The 12,989-nt window shown below is 41.2% G+C and overlaps 1 long non-coding RNA gene across 1 annotated transcript; it reads left to right on the forward strand.

Annotated features, from left to right (window-relative positions):
* Nucleotides 1–8,086: 8,086 nt before the first annotated feature.
* On the forward strand, nucleotides 8,087–11,853 carry LOC308458426. Its single transcript, XR_013977396.1, has 2 exons — nucleotides 8,087–8,858; nucleotides 9,593–11,853. It is a non-coding gene; the product is annotated as an uncharacterized lncRNA (long non-coding RNA).
* Nucleotides 11,854–12,989: the final 1,136 nt, after the last annotated feature.

Below are 12,989 nucleotides of genomic sequence, written 5' to 3' on the forward strand. Positions count from 1 at the left end.
TGTTCATGGAGTATACAAGACAAATAATAGGATTTATCATTGCTATTTTAATAATATCAGGAAGCGTATTCTGAGTCCCACCACCTTCTGAGGTAAGGTGGGTTGTGACTGAAGACAGACCATTTTAGTTTTGGAAAGTTCTGGAATTTGTTCCTCAAGGAAGTTGCCATCCCTGTTTTCTTAATTTGCCCATGCTTTGGAGTATTTTTTAGCCTATTTATACTGACATTTTATACTACTGTGGTCTGATTTGTAGCAGGGTGGGTTGTTTCTTTAAAAGTATGTTATTCTATTTTAATTTTCTGAAAACTCTGAGGCTATGCACACACCATTTGAAGCACATTAAAAGCACACCCATACCCACAAAGGATTCTGGGAACTGTAGGTCACACCACATAGTACCCCTTAACAAACTACCATTCCCGTGATTCTTTTAAAATTTAAATTAACATTCTTTGTCACATACAAAAAGCCAGCACATTGTAACAAAGAATTCTCAGTACTTCAGTGTTATCATGGTAAACAAGTCCTTTGAAAAGATTTACACCATGTTCTTAAAACAGTTGTGCCTGAAGATCAGCCTGCAATGCTGTCAGACACAGTGCAATACTAATGTAATGTCCTGTTCAGAGATGTTGTGCTGCCGTTGAACTGCTCCATTCTAAGCACATATTTGCTGGTGCAGCAAATCTTGGGAGACTAATGCACTCAGTAAATTCTGCATACAAAGGAACCCTTGTCCTTGATAGCATTGCATTGTAGCTGTACTACCATTTTTAAGGAACAAGGCCCCGCCACAAAATAAATGGCCTAGGGCAGGAAAAGAAACATGTACTTCATAATTGTTGTTTTATGGTTGTGAGGAGATATCAAAAACCTGGAGAGACAGGGAATGGAATGAAAGTGGCTGGAACCCTATTCAATGTGTCAATATGAATGGAAGTTGTTAAAATTGCAGCTGCGATATAAGGGACTGTGGGTTAAACCACAGAGCCTAGGACTTGCCGATCAGAAGGTCAGCGGTTCAAATCCCTGTGACTGGGTGAGCTCCCGTTGCTCAGTCCCTGCTCCTGCCAACCTAGCAGTTCGAAAGCACATCAAAGTGCAAGTAGATAAATAGGTACCACTCCGGCGGGAAGGTAAACAGTGTTTCCGTGCGCTGCTCTGGTTCGCCAGAAGCTGCTTATTCATGCTGGCCACATGACCAGGAAGCTGTACACCGGCTCCCTCGGCCAATAAAGAGAGATGACACCACAACCCCAGAGTCGGCCACGACTGGACCTAATGGTCAGGGGTCCCTTTACCTTTACCTAGACTGGAGCATAATTGGAATTTATAAGACTTTGGAATGCATCAAACCATTCATTCTAGCAGATGGGGGCACCTAAATTGTATAATTTGACATTTCAGTGATTGGTATTATTAATTGTATGATAATTTGGCATTGTTATAATGAGACTGTTATTGGATTGTTGTAATTGAAAACTAATAAAAATTATTATCAAAAATAAAAAAGGAATGTGGCTGGAACCTGTAAAGGGAGCTTTTCACAATGAAACACTTTGTTGTAGGCCCTACCTGTTTCTCCTTATTATTAAGAAATCAGAAACTCACAGTAGTTGAAAGAGTACGTAACTCTTAATCCTCACCATTCCTCTTTTTCTCCTTCTCTTCCTTCCTGTAATATATTCACCTGCATGTACACATTTACAGGCACATACACCTGATAAGATCGTTATTCTTCTGCTTTTCCTTCTAGTCTAATCAGATGCAAAAAGGCAAATAGAATGCAAATAATGGAATTAAGCTGACTGCCCTCCTTGAAACGACATTCTGTCACACAAAATGTATACCACTATTGAACAGCTCAATGCAGTGCAGAAACCAAGAAAACTCTTATAATTGCATGCAGGTAGAAACAAAATGGGCAGTTTGAACAATCGGAGCTCACCAGAGCATTTACTTGCGAAAAGAAGGGGCATGGTTGAATCGCCAGCTTCAGTTATGCCTTGCAATTTGCAATCTGAAGAATGCATTTTTGAAAAAAGTTGTACTTTAATTGTATATCAGGGGAATGACTGTGGCCCAGAGCGTCTGCTTTGCATGAAGAAGATGCCTGCTTCAGCTGTAGGACTTAGGATTGAGAGACACCACAGTCTAAAATGCCGGTGATGAAATGCTTGGGAGAAATTCAATTCAGTCCACATTTAAAGGCATATCTACCTACCCATAATTTTCGCTCTATAAGACGCACCAGACCACAAGACGCACCTAGTTTTTGGAGGAGGAAAACAAGAAAAAAAATATTCTGAATCCCAGAAGCCAGAACAGCAAGAGGGATCATTGTGCAGTGAAAGAAACAATCCCTCTTGCTGTTCTGTCTTCTGGGATAGCTGTGCAGCCTGCATTCGCTCCATAAGACACACACACATTCCCCCTCACTTTTTAGGAGGGAAAAAGTGAGTCTTATAGAGCAAAAAATACGGTAATTTACACTTTCCAAAACAATATGTCAACTAAAACACAGATAACCCTCAAAATTTGCACTTCTCTGAATTTTGCAATGATGATTTCCATTCAAGTAATGTGTTCCAGAGTGCTTTTAATAGAGCATGTGTAGAAATGCATATAGGGATGAAATAACATACAATGATGTGTATTAGAATAAAATGTTTCGCAAAAATGCATCCATTAGAGAAAATTGCATACTAAGTCATGAATATTCATTAAATAAAACAACATAGACATATTCATTCTGTTAGAGAAAATTGCTTGTGAAAATATGAACATTAGATTAGTCACAACTGCATATAAAATGGGAAACTGCATATATTAGGAAATTTGCCCTACAAAACTGATGAATTTTCATGAAGAAATTGCTGTGGAAGTAGGGAGAATTTAAGATTGGGAAAATTAAGACACTAAGAGAACCAAAACTGACAGATAAGTCCATTTAATGGTGTCCATTTGTCAGAAGGTTGGGAGACCTTCTAGGGGAGAATTTTTGTGGGTGGAGGTGGGGATATTCAGGGCAGAGGAGATGAAGCAAAGTCCCATTGCCTGTGGAGAAATTGGTCTGTGTGGCATTGGATATCACCCAAAATTTAGGAAAATTTTTAAAACCAAGTTGGAAAATGCAATATGAAGAAGCTTATGTATATGTCAGGCTTTGGGGGATCAGCTTCCTTCCCCATGGCTGTAAATAAGATCAAACAAAAGGAAGTCTTACCAGTTAGAGTCTTTAATAATCACAGTGAGAGACAAAAGACCACGTCTCCCTAGAAATGGTGGTGCTCCCAATTAAGGTTCACTCCCCCTCTCCATCCCTATTAATCTATATCACTCCTACGTCTTGTAAACTGAGTTTGTACCCTCTGCGCTTTTTTCCCTGAGACTTTCTGAGCTCTTCTCAACCTTGGGGAGGGCGGTGGAGGAATGCTGTCCAAAGACTGTGAATCTGTTAACCCTCCCTCTTCCAGTGTTTCTTCTTCTTCTAGCTGTTCCCCATCCAGTATTTCCCAGCTTCTGCCTTCTGAACTATGCCCCTCTGCAAACCACTGTTCCAAATCTACACTATCTTCCTGCTCCTGGGAAGATCCAGGATCAGGGGGAGGGGGAGCTCCAACCATTCTTCTTCAGTGCAGCCCTCTTCAGCACGGTCCCTGACAGTATATGAAAGACACTGTAATTAGTACAGGGATAGTGGGAGACAAATGTGAGATCAATATTACAGTCCTAAGCACTTTTACTTGCATTCAGTGGGACTTACTCGCTGGGGGATGTGCGTGGGATTGTTGCCTGGATGAATGTGTCAGGGCTGGTGATCTGAATGCACTTGTTTTCAATCCAGAAAGAAGCACAGCCTACACAGATATATGATTATTTGAACTGGAAACTCTCAATTGCCCCATAGACATCTGTAAATTGGTTTGTAGCCCAGTCTTTCTTACTATTGGAATATTTTACTGTTTTTAAAGAAATTAAACTGCAGCATGTTAATGCCCCCAAGACCCTTTATAAATGCACCATGGGAAAATGTTCATTTCCATTATATTTCTGCTAGGGTAAAAAGTTAAGAATATCAATTTACTAATAATTGGGAATATTAGCTTGCATACTGATTTTCTCTGTGGACTCTAAATCCTTAGGGAACAATATATTCTGGAAAAAATAATTGCTTTGAGTTGCCACCACAAATTAATTTGATCCCATTCAGCGTAAAATATTGTAACGAGCTGCACAAGTTGCAGCCAAGTTTTCAGATTTATATACCTTGAAAGGTGGTGTAATGGATTGAGCGCAATAAGTCTGATATAGTTACCTCAGAGAGAAAAAGAAGTAGAGCATAAACAATTACCTTGCGTTCAGCTTTAAACATCCTGACACTACATATAATTCAAAGAGCAATGGATACCAGCAGGCTGGAGAAAAGGAGAGGGCAAGCTTATCTCATCTTTGGTAAAAGGGGCTTGAGATGTATACAAGTATTTAGAACAGGTTAGTTTCCAGCAGACTTAAAAGGTAAAGGTAAAGGACCCCTGACCATTAGGTCCAGTCGTGACCTACTCTGTGGTTGAAGCGCTCATCTCGCTTTATTGGCCGAGGGAGCCGGCGTACAGCTTCCGGGTCATGTGGCCAGCATGACTAAGCTGCTTCTGGTGAAACCAGAGCAGCGCACGGAAACACCATTTACCTTCCTGCTGGAGTGGTACCTATTTATCTACTTGCACTTGACGTGCTTTTGAACTGCTAGGTGGGCAGGAGCTGGGACCGAACAACAGGAACTCACCCCCATCGCAGGATTCAAACTGCCAACCTTTCATTCGGTAAGCCCTAGGCTCTGTGGTTTAGATCACAGTGCCACCCACATCCCTTATCATCTACAATACTGTCTTATTTATTTTATGGTACATTACATTGATTATTGCTTTCATTTTATGGATCAATGGTATGGTCTCCTTAGATAGTAAAATTCGTGTTAAATTACTGCTTTAGGTGTTGTTTGTTTTGCATTACTTTCTATGGGAAAGCGCACCTTGGTTTTGGAACGCTTTGCTTTTGGAATGGACTTCTGGAACGGATTAAGTTTAAGAACCAAGATACCACTGTATCTGAATCCCTTGTCTTCTGCCATTACTCTGGCTCTGGCTCATGTGACTTCACATTCCACCACCTCCAGGGTGAATTGTGAACCTCATAAATTTCCACCAAGGTGGATTCTCGATCTAATTCGTCTTCTCCTTTGTTTCCACATAAATTCTACCCCATAAATTAGATCTTGACTTATTTCACAGAAAGCAAACTATGAAAGCTTCTTGTGTTTAACCTCCGAGGGCTGGCTTATGAGCAAGCATGTTAACAGGCTCTTCAACAGCAAAATGGAGGTCCTCAGGCAAGGCAAGGATTTTGAGATAAATTTAAGTGGCTTCTTCTTGTCAGAGCATTACATGATGCTTACAGTTCTAAGGTTGTTTATTTGTTATTGTTCATTTAAAGCACCGGATCTCATCTGAGGATTTTCTTCCCCCCTAACTGTTTCAGGGCTGTCCAGTATGAAAGAGAAATGATTTCTGCAAGGCCAATCCAAGTACAGAGTGAGCTTGTGATAACGTTTGATGTTTCCATTTAAATCAGAAGTGGGGAATCCATTGTCACAGTTCAAGGACACATTGCAAAAACGTTTGATGAGGACATGGAGAAGGCCAATGATGGATGTGAACTGCGAAGGATGCATATCCTCAGGAGAATCCTGCAAGTCAAATAGCAGACCTTCCAAGTGTCCCTATTTTCCAGGGACAACCCGGATTTATAGAAGCTGTCCCTGTTTCTGATTTGATCCCAGAATGTCCCACTTTTCCTTAGGACGTCCCTATTTTGATTGGAGAAATGTTGGAGGGTATGGGGTTATGCGACCCGCCCAAGCCAAGGAAATAAGTAACGATACAACCTTTAGAAGACACCTGAAGGCAGCCTTGTATAGGGAAGTTTTTAATGTTTGATGCTTTATCATGTTTTTAATATTCTGTTGGGAGCCGCCCAGAGTGGCTGGGGCAACCCAGTCAGATGGGCGGGGTATAAAAAATAAATTAAAAAAACAGTTGTACCTTGGTTCTCAAACGCCTTGGTACTTATATGTTTTGGCTTCCGATTGAGTGCAGGAAGCTCCTGCAGCCAATCGGAAGCCGTGCCTTGGTTTTCGAATGTTTTCAGAAGTTGAACGGATTTCTGGAATGGATTATCTTTGAGAACCATGGTACGACTGCAATAAATTAAATTAATTAAATTAAATTATTATCACTGTTGTTACTATTATTAGTAGTAGCATATAGGACATCCCTATTGTTATCAAAGAAATGTTGGAGGGTATGAGTCTAGAAGGTCAGATTCAGCCCCTGGGCTTGAGGTAGCCTGTTACTGCTTAAGTTCTCCCACACCCCATGATTTGTCCTGTTCCTGTACCACCAATTATCTTTCATAGGAACGGCCATTTTGACAGACCCTGGGCTACCTTTAAAAATAAATAAATCATCCAGTCAGTGAATAATTCCAATTTTTAAAAAAACCTGCTCAAGATTTTGGGGCTTGTGCAACTGGAAGTCCTGATCCATTCTATCGGTTGTGAGCAGGATTGCCCAGTGTGACAGTGTGTTCTTCAAACTGGGGAGGCTGGCAGGGCTGGTGGCAGGGATGTGACGAGCAGGGAGCTGCTACCTTGCAAGTCCATATTCTTCCACCTTTATCACACGAGGGGGGAAATGACTAAATAGGGTTAATGAGCGAGGGCAATGGATTATTCTGAAAGAAATTCTCATTTCATCACTTCCTGCAAGCATTTAGGAATGATGATCTATAACGGAATGTGCTGTGATTAGAATCTTTTTCCTGATGTCTGGTATATGCTGATATAGAAAACCAAGTAAGCAGCACACATTTAAATGTTTATCTTTTATTAAGGTGATTTCAATTAAAAGAAATAAAGCGATACTGGGTGGGGGGAGAAGGAAAAGTGAGAGGGAGGAAAAACAACAACAGAACAAAACAACAACAAAAGAGTAAATAGCACACATATGCTCTTTGTTAGATATTTGCATTCAGGATGCAAAGAGGTATAAATGATTGGATGATTTTTATTGATAAGCTGTCAGGGCCATTGAAATTTTAACAAACACCATAAAAGAGCAGCTGCGTGTCAGGCAAAGGTTAGATGAGTACACATAGAAATCATTTTTATAAACAAACAAACAAATGCAAGCAATCGTCTTATTTTCACTTCTCGCCTTGAGAGGAAAGGCAGCAAATTATATTTCAACACCAGGAAGTGCTATATGAATATTTTCTATTGCTGTTGTTAGTGTATCTGTAGTATATATCTATTGCTGTTGTTAGTATACCTGCATATCATTCCTAAATGCCCATCTGGAGAGATCATAGCTGTCAAACGTCCCTTATTTGGAGGGACAGTCCCTTATTCCAGCGCCATGTCCCGCTGCTGTCCCTTATTGATGGATGTCCCTTAAATGTCTCTTAAATGATGTCCCTTAAATTTCAAAGGAAGCAGCTCCTCTCCCTCCCTCCCTGCCGGCCAGGGAGGAGGGAGGCTCCAACTGTGTTGCTTGGCTGTGTTGCTCACCCAATAAGAAGTCTAAGAACGACTGGGGTGTGGAGCTTGCATGCCTTGTGCTGATCAAATCAGCTGCGTTGCCTGGGGACTCGCCTTTGCTCAGCACTTCCCAGCGGAGAGGTGACGGTGGTTTTCATTGAGGCTTCGTTTGGCTGCTGGCTGGGCTTTCTGCCTTTGGCTCAGAGGGGCTCAGCAGTTGAACATACCTGTGTTGAGTGCTCGGATCGGAATCGGATGGATACGTCATCGACGGCCCACTCACCCTTGCCGGCGAAAAGGTTTGTCTGGAGCGGGGGCACATGGTAGGGGGAAAGGAAAGGAGATCTCGTGGGAGGGGGGCTTTTGAATTTGTTTTGGAGGCTCCTTCGATTGACTTATGGGGGAAAAGAAAGGAGCTGGTTGACTAAAATGGTGGGTGACTGGCGATCTCGTGTTGAGGGGGGAGGCTGCATGTGTGTGGCTAGTTAATGCAAGCTGAGGGGGTTTCTGAATGCTAGACGCCATTTTGTTGCACGTGCTGCTGCAAATTTTGCAGTGCAAAGCCAGGCCGGGGAGCCATCTTTAGTTGAGGCTGCATAGGCCTTGTGGTGCATGTGATTCAGATTCTATTCAGTTGAACCTCTGAACCTACCAGCATGAGTTTGACCATGCAAATTGAGCTCAAGGCTAGGAACTAGGGATACTGGAAGCTATTGTGTGTGTCTTTGGAGCTGTGTATTTTCTCTCTGCTTAACTCCTAGACTTCCTTCAGCTTTGCCTATGCTCTATTTATGTCCTTTTCTGATTATCTTCTCCAGAAATGGCCTCCTGTTTCTCTCAAACAGGGGGTGGGATATTACTTGGCATTTGAAATGGCCTGAGCAGGTTTGTTTTGTATTGTGGATTGAGGTGGAGTTTGGATTCTGGATTTGATATCCCACTTTATCACCACCCTAAGGAGTCTCAAAGCGGCTAACCATCTCCTTTCCCTTCCTCCCCCACAACAAACACTCTGTGAGGTGAGTGGGGCTGAGAGATTTCAGAGAAGTGTGACTAGCCCAAGGTCACCCAGCAGCTGCATGTGGAGGAGCGGGGACGCGAACCCAGTTCACCAGATTATGAGTCCAGTGCTCTTAACCACTACACCACACTGGCTCATCCTGATGAGGAATCCTGATGATATGAACCAGGGCTTTTTTTCAGCCAGAACTCAGGTGGGCGCCATTGCCATTCTAAGAGAACAAGGGAGGCATTCATGGTGAGTTCTTGCACCTCTTTTTCTAAAAAAATAGCACTGCTATGAACTCTCTACTCTTACTTTCTGAGTCAGAAATGAAGAAAATGAAAGTGAGGATATTCTCAGGCAACAGCAAGGCTAAGGGAAATCTTCTAAACTCTTCTTTTGCTCAAGCCTAGGGAAACCTAGGTGTCTTAATAGCTGAACATAGCTAGCATCAGGCTCTAAATAACATTAAACACAAGAAAAATCATTTCGATATTTTAAGGAACCTACAAACACCCTAGCATGATATATATCTATACTCCCTAAAGCAGTAAGATGCTACCAAAACATATTGACATTATTCAGTTTGCAGTTTTCAAAGTGAATTACACATGAAACAATAACATACATTTATGTAGATAAATATCAGATCTCATGGGGTTTATCTAGTAATACTCCATAATGTTGCCAGGCATGCCTAAGAGTCTAAGAGAATATATATATGAAGGAAACCCACAGAGAACATCATACTACTGATAATGCCTAATGATTCTTAAAATATAACCTGATTTTGTTGTTGTTCAATCTAGTTTCAGAAACACTTGTTGACTATGGAGACTCTGTTGAAGTCATTTTTATGCACATACTGTTGCTAGAGGAGAATGAAGCTGACTTTTTCGTGACTCACATTATACCTAATTTCAAACAGCTGGTAGCAAATGCTTCTGTTTTATTCAACAAATGCCTTTAAAATTACTCATCTCTTACAGCTCCTCCAAGGCCAATCAATACATTTGTTCATAAACATCCCAGTCCCCAAAAGGACATACCATCGCTTCCACTGATGCACGCACAGAAGACTTCTTCAAGCAAAATTCAGACCTGTCTGGGTAGCTGACAAAGTCAAATAGTTCCCAGGGGAAACCTATGCATTGATCCCTTCTAAACCCTTCTAAGTATTATAAAACAGACATTAATCCACATGGCTTCTTTTTGGCATGGCAATTCTAATCTTCTGTATATGTATAGATTCAAGTTAGGTAACCTTGCTGTGGAATCCAGGCAACCCGAGTGAATATGATCTAAATGGAGACCAAAGAAAATACAGTCCTGTGAGGGCATTATCCTCTTTCACAATTATTAACATTGTACAAGTGGCAGAAGAGAGCTTCCTGACCCATAGGAGCCACCCCCTAGTGGCTGAGGTCTCTTTGCCCACCTCTCCAAAGTTGATGGGTATTGCCATTCAAAGAGTGTGTGTGTGCACTCGTGTGTGTGCGTGTGCAGCATCATGTGATCAATTCTACAGGGTGTTGGTTTACCTGCCCCCCAATATTTTATTCAAGTTGACTCCCCTGCCCTGACCCCACAATTACATCTCACCCATTCCCCACCCCAGCAACACCCATGCATTGTGTGAATATGGAAATGTGTTCCACTCTCATGCCTAGCCCTTACCTGGTGCCAGATACTGAGTCCTTGGAGGATGAACGAGACATCCCACAAATCAAGGACACAAATCAAGAAGAAGAAGTTGGGTACCCTGAATCCAATGCTGAGAGCCCTACGGGTTGATACCTAATGAAGACCCCCTAGAGCCATCTAAGATGGACTGTTTGCTGTCATTATTTCTGGACAATGTTTTGGACCTACAGTAGATTTGCTTTCTGTGCTTGACCTTGACTTCTTGAGACTGTGCTGCACCTTGAATGCTGTTGTCTTGGGCAAGTGTTTTGGGGAAAAGCTTTACCCACCTTGGGCTGAGACCCTACCTCCTGGGGCATTCTTTAGAGAATGCTATTTAGATGCGTACCCACACACCTCTGCCCAGTGACATTGAACCCTACATGATCAGGATTCTGCATCATGATCCAAATATATGCATGTGAATAGAAAAGGTTGTCCCCTTCATGTTCCCTTCCCATCACAGCATGGGCAGTTGGGTTGGTTGACTCTTTTTTTTAATAATAATTTTTATTTGATTTTACAAGTATAGAATTATAACAATGCAACCGTACACATCCATATTTAAAGATTCCTTTGAATCTCTGGACTTCCCACCTTCCCCTTCTTGGGTCCTATTGTCAATCTCTTCAACTGCATATTATTAGTCCATATTTTAAGTCACTCCATTATCTCCATAGTATTTGCTACATTACAAGTGCTGTTGCAATCCTGCTAATGTTTTCATCTGCTTACAGTGGTCTCCAAGATAAATTATAATTTCCCCCCACTCTTTGTTAAGATTTTGGTCTTCTTGGTTCCTGAACTTTCTGGTCAGTTTTGCCATTTTGGCACAGTCCAACAGTTTAATTTGCCATTCTTCTCTGGTAGGGACTTTGTCTTCTTTCCATCTCTGGGCTAGTAACATCTGTGCGGCTGTCGTCGCATACATTAAAAGCCTTTTCTGTTCCTTTGGAATGTCAGCACCTAAAATTCCTAATAGAAAAACATGGACAGTTGGGTTGGTTTACAGTGGTGTAGCAGGACCCAACTCTCCTCTTCATGCAACTGAAATTGAATGAGGGGATAATGCCAGGCTGCAACATATGTTAGCAAGACTAGTGCTACTATGATCAGATATGCATTCCAATGCATGAGTCAATGAATCTGATTCATAGTTAATATTCTTATGCATCCACATGCTCAGGACTGTTGCACGTCACAGAAAATGTTGAAATTTGCATTGTTGTAATTCTGTAACCTAGAAATGTTCCTGGAGGTTAAATATCTAGTGACATTCCCAAGGATGAAAGGAATGTATTCCTTTATGCAACAGCAGCGGCCAGAATATTAGTGGCAATTTTTTTTTGGAAAACAGACAAAATTCCAGAATTATTAGAATGGCAAGCTAAAATTTGTGAATTTGCAGAGATGGCAAAGTAAACAGCATCAATTAGAGGCTGTTCTAATAAAAAAAAGTTATAAAGAGTGGGAATGCATAAAGGATTACATGAAAAGAGTTGGCTTCAGAGCCTAAAATTAATATGCAATAGTTTAAAGGGTGCAAGGTTATAGGATGATATTAAAACAGATATGGAACAACAATTACAAACAGCTGTTAATGCAACAAAAAAAACCCAACAGTATGTAAGGAAGATTGCACATGGGTGAAGGGAAGCAACGGGTTTAGGGGGAGGGAGGTGAGGAAATTCACTGAAAAATTGTTAAAGATATATATGGGACCTAAGAGATTAAGGATAAGGAACCAAAAGAAGGAGACAAATATTAAGGAATAGTAAAATAAGGGAATCTGAGGAGAACCAGTACAAACGAAAATATGAGACTCAAGGTTTTGTTATATACTGTTTTGTCTTGGATGTGAAGTCTTCTGTTGTGAAGATTGTACATAAAATGAATAAAGAAGTATCTTACAAAAAAGAAATGTTCCTGGAGGTTTTGTTGTTACATTCACAAGAGTGCTGCCATAGCATGTGAAACCTGCTGGTTTCCAAAACTGTGGAAACAGGTTGAAATGGTCCCTTTCTAAGGATGTTTAAGCTCCTGTGAAGGCTTGGTTTACCTTAGTGATGTTGATAAATTTGAAGTGTGCTTGTGTAGGAAAACTCCCCCCTCCCCCCCAAAGTTGAATCCATTTTGAGTAGAGTCCGGATCTCTGCAATTGCCCTTTGTTCCTTTCTAGTTTTCAGCCGCCAATGCCCACACATGAAGAAAAGGAGTTTGTGTGTGTGGATTCTGTTCTATTCTTATTCACATTATCTGAAAATCGAACATTCATTGATTGGAACTTATGAACTGTCTTCTGTGATTCATCATTTGGCTCTCCTATTTTTATTTTTTTGTTTTATTCCGTTTCATCCCATTTCACAAAGCAGTAGCCAAATATTCTGACATCTGCAATCCATTTGGTGCGCTCAATGCTATTTCCATAAGCTTTAAGGAAGCCTGTGTTGAATCCCTAAGCTGCAGTCTAGGCACAAAGCCTACAAACCACACATTCGGTGGCCAGCACAGTGACCACACACCCTGGTGTCTGGCCAAAAGGCTGTAGTTCAGATACGAATAGATTCTATTTTCATTCTTCCCATAATCCTGAAAAGAAAGAAAAACAAGGTATGAGTTACAGAATGATAGACACTTCCATTTTATTAGTGCTACTAAATAAACCCAGGATGTGTTCTTCAGATGCGCAATTGAGTAGCAGTA

Source organism: Podarcis pityusensis, assembly GCF_964106645.2.
Source record: "Podarcis pityusensis genome assembly, chromosome: 11".
Taxonomy (NCBI): Eukaryota; Metazoa; Chordata; class Lepidosauria; order Squamata; family Lacertidae; genus Podarcis; species Podarcis pityusensis.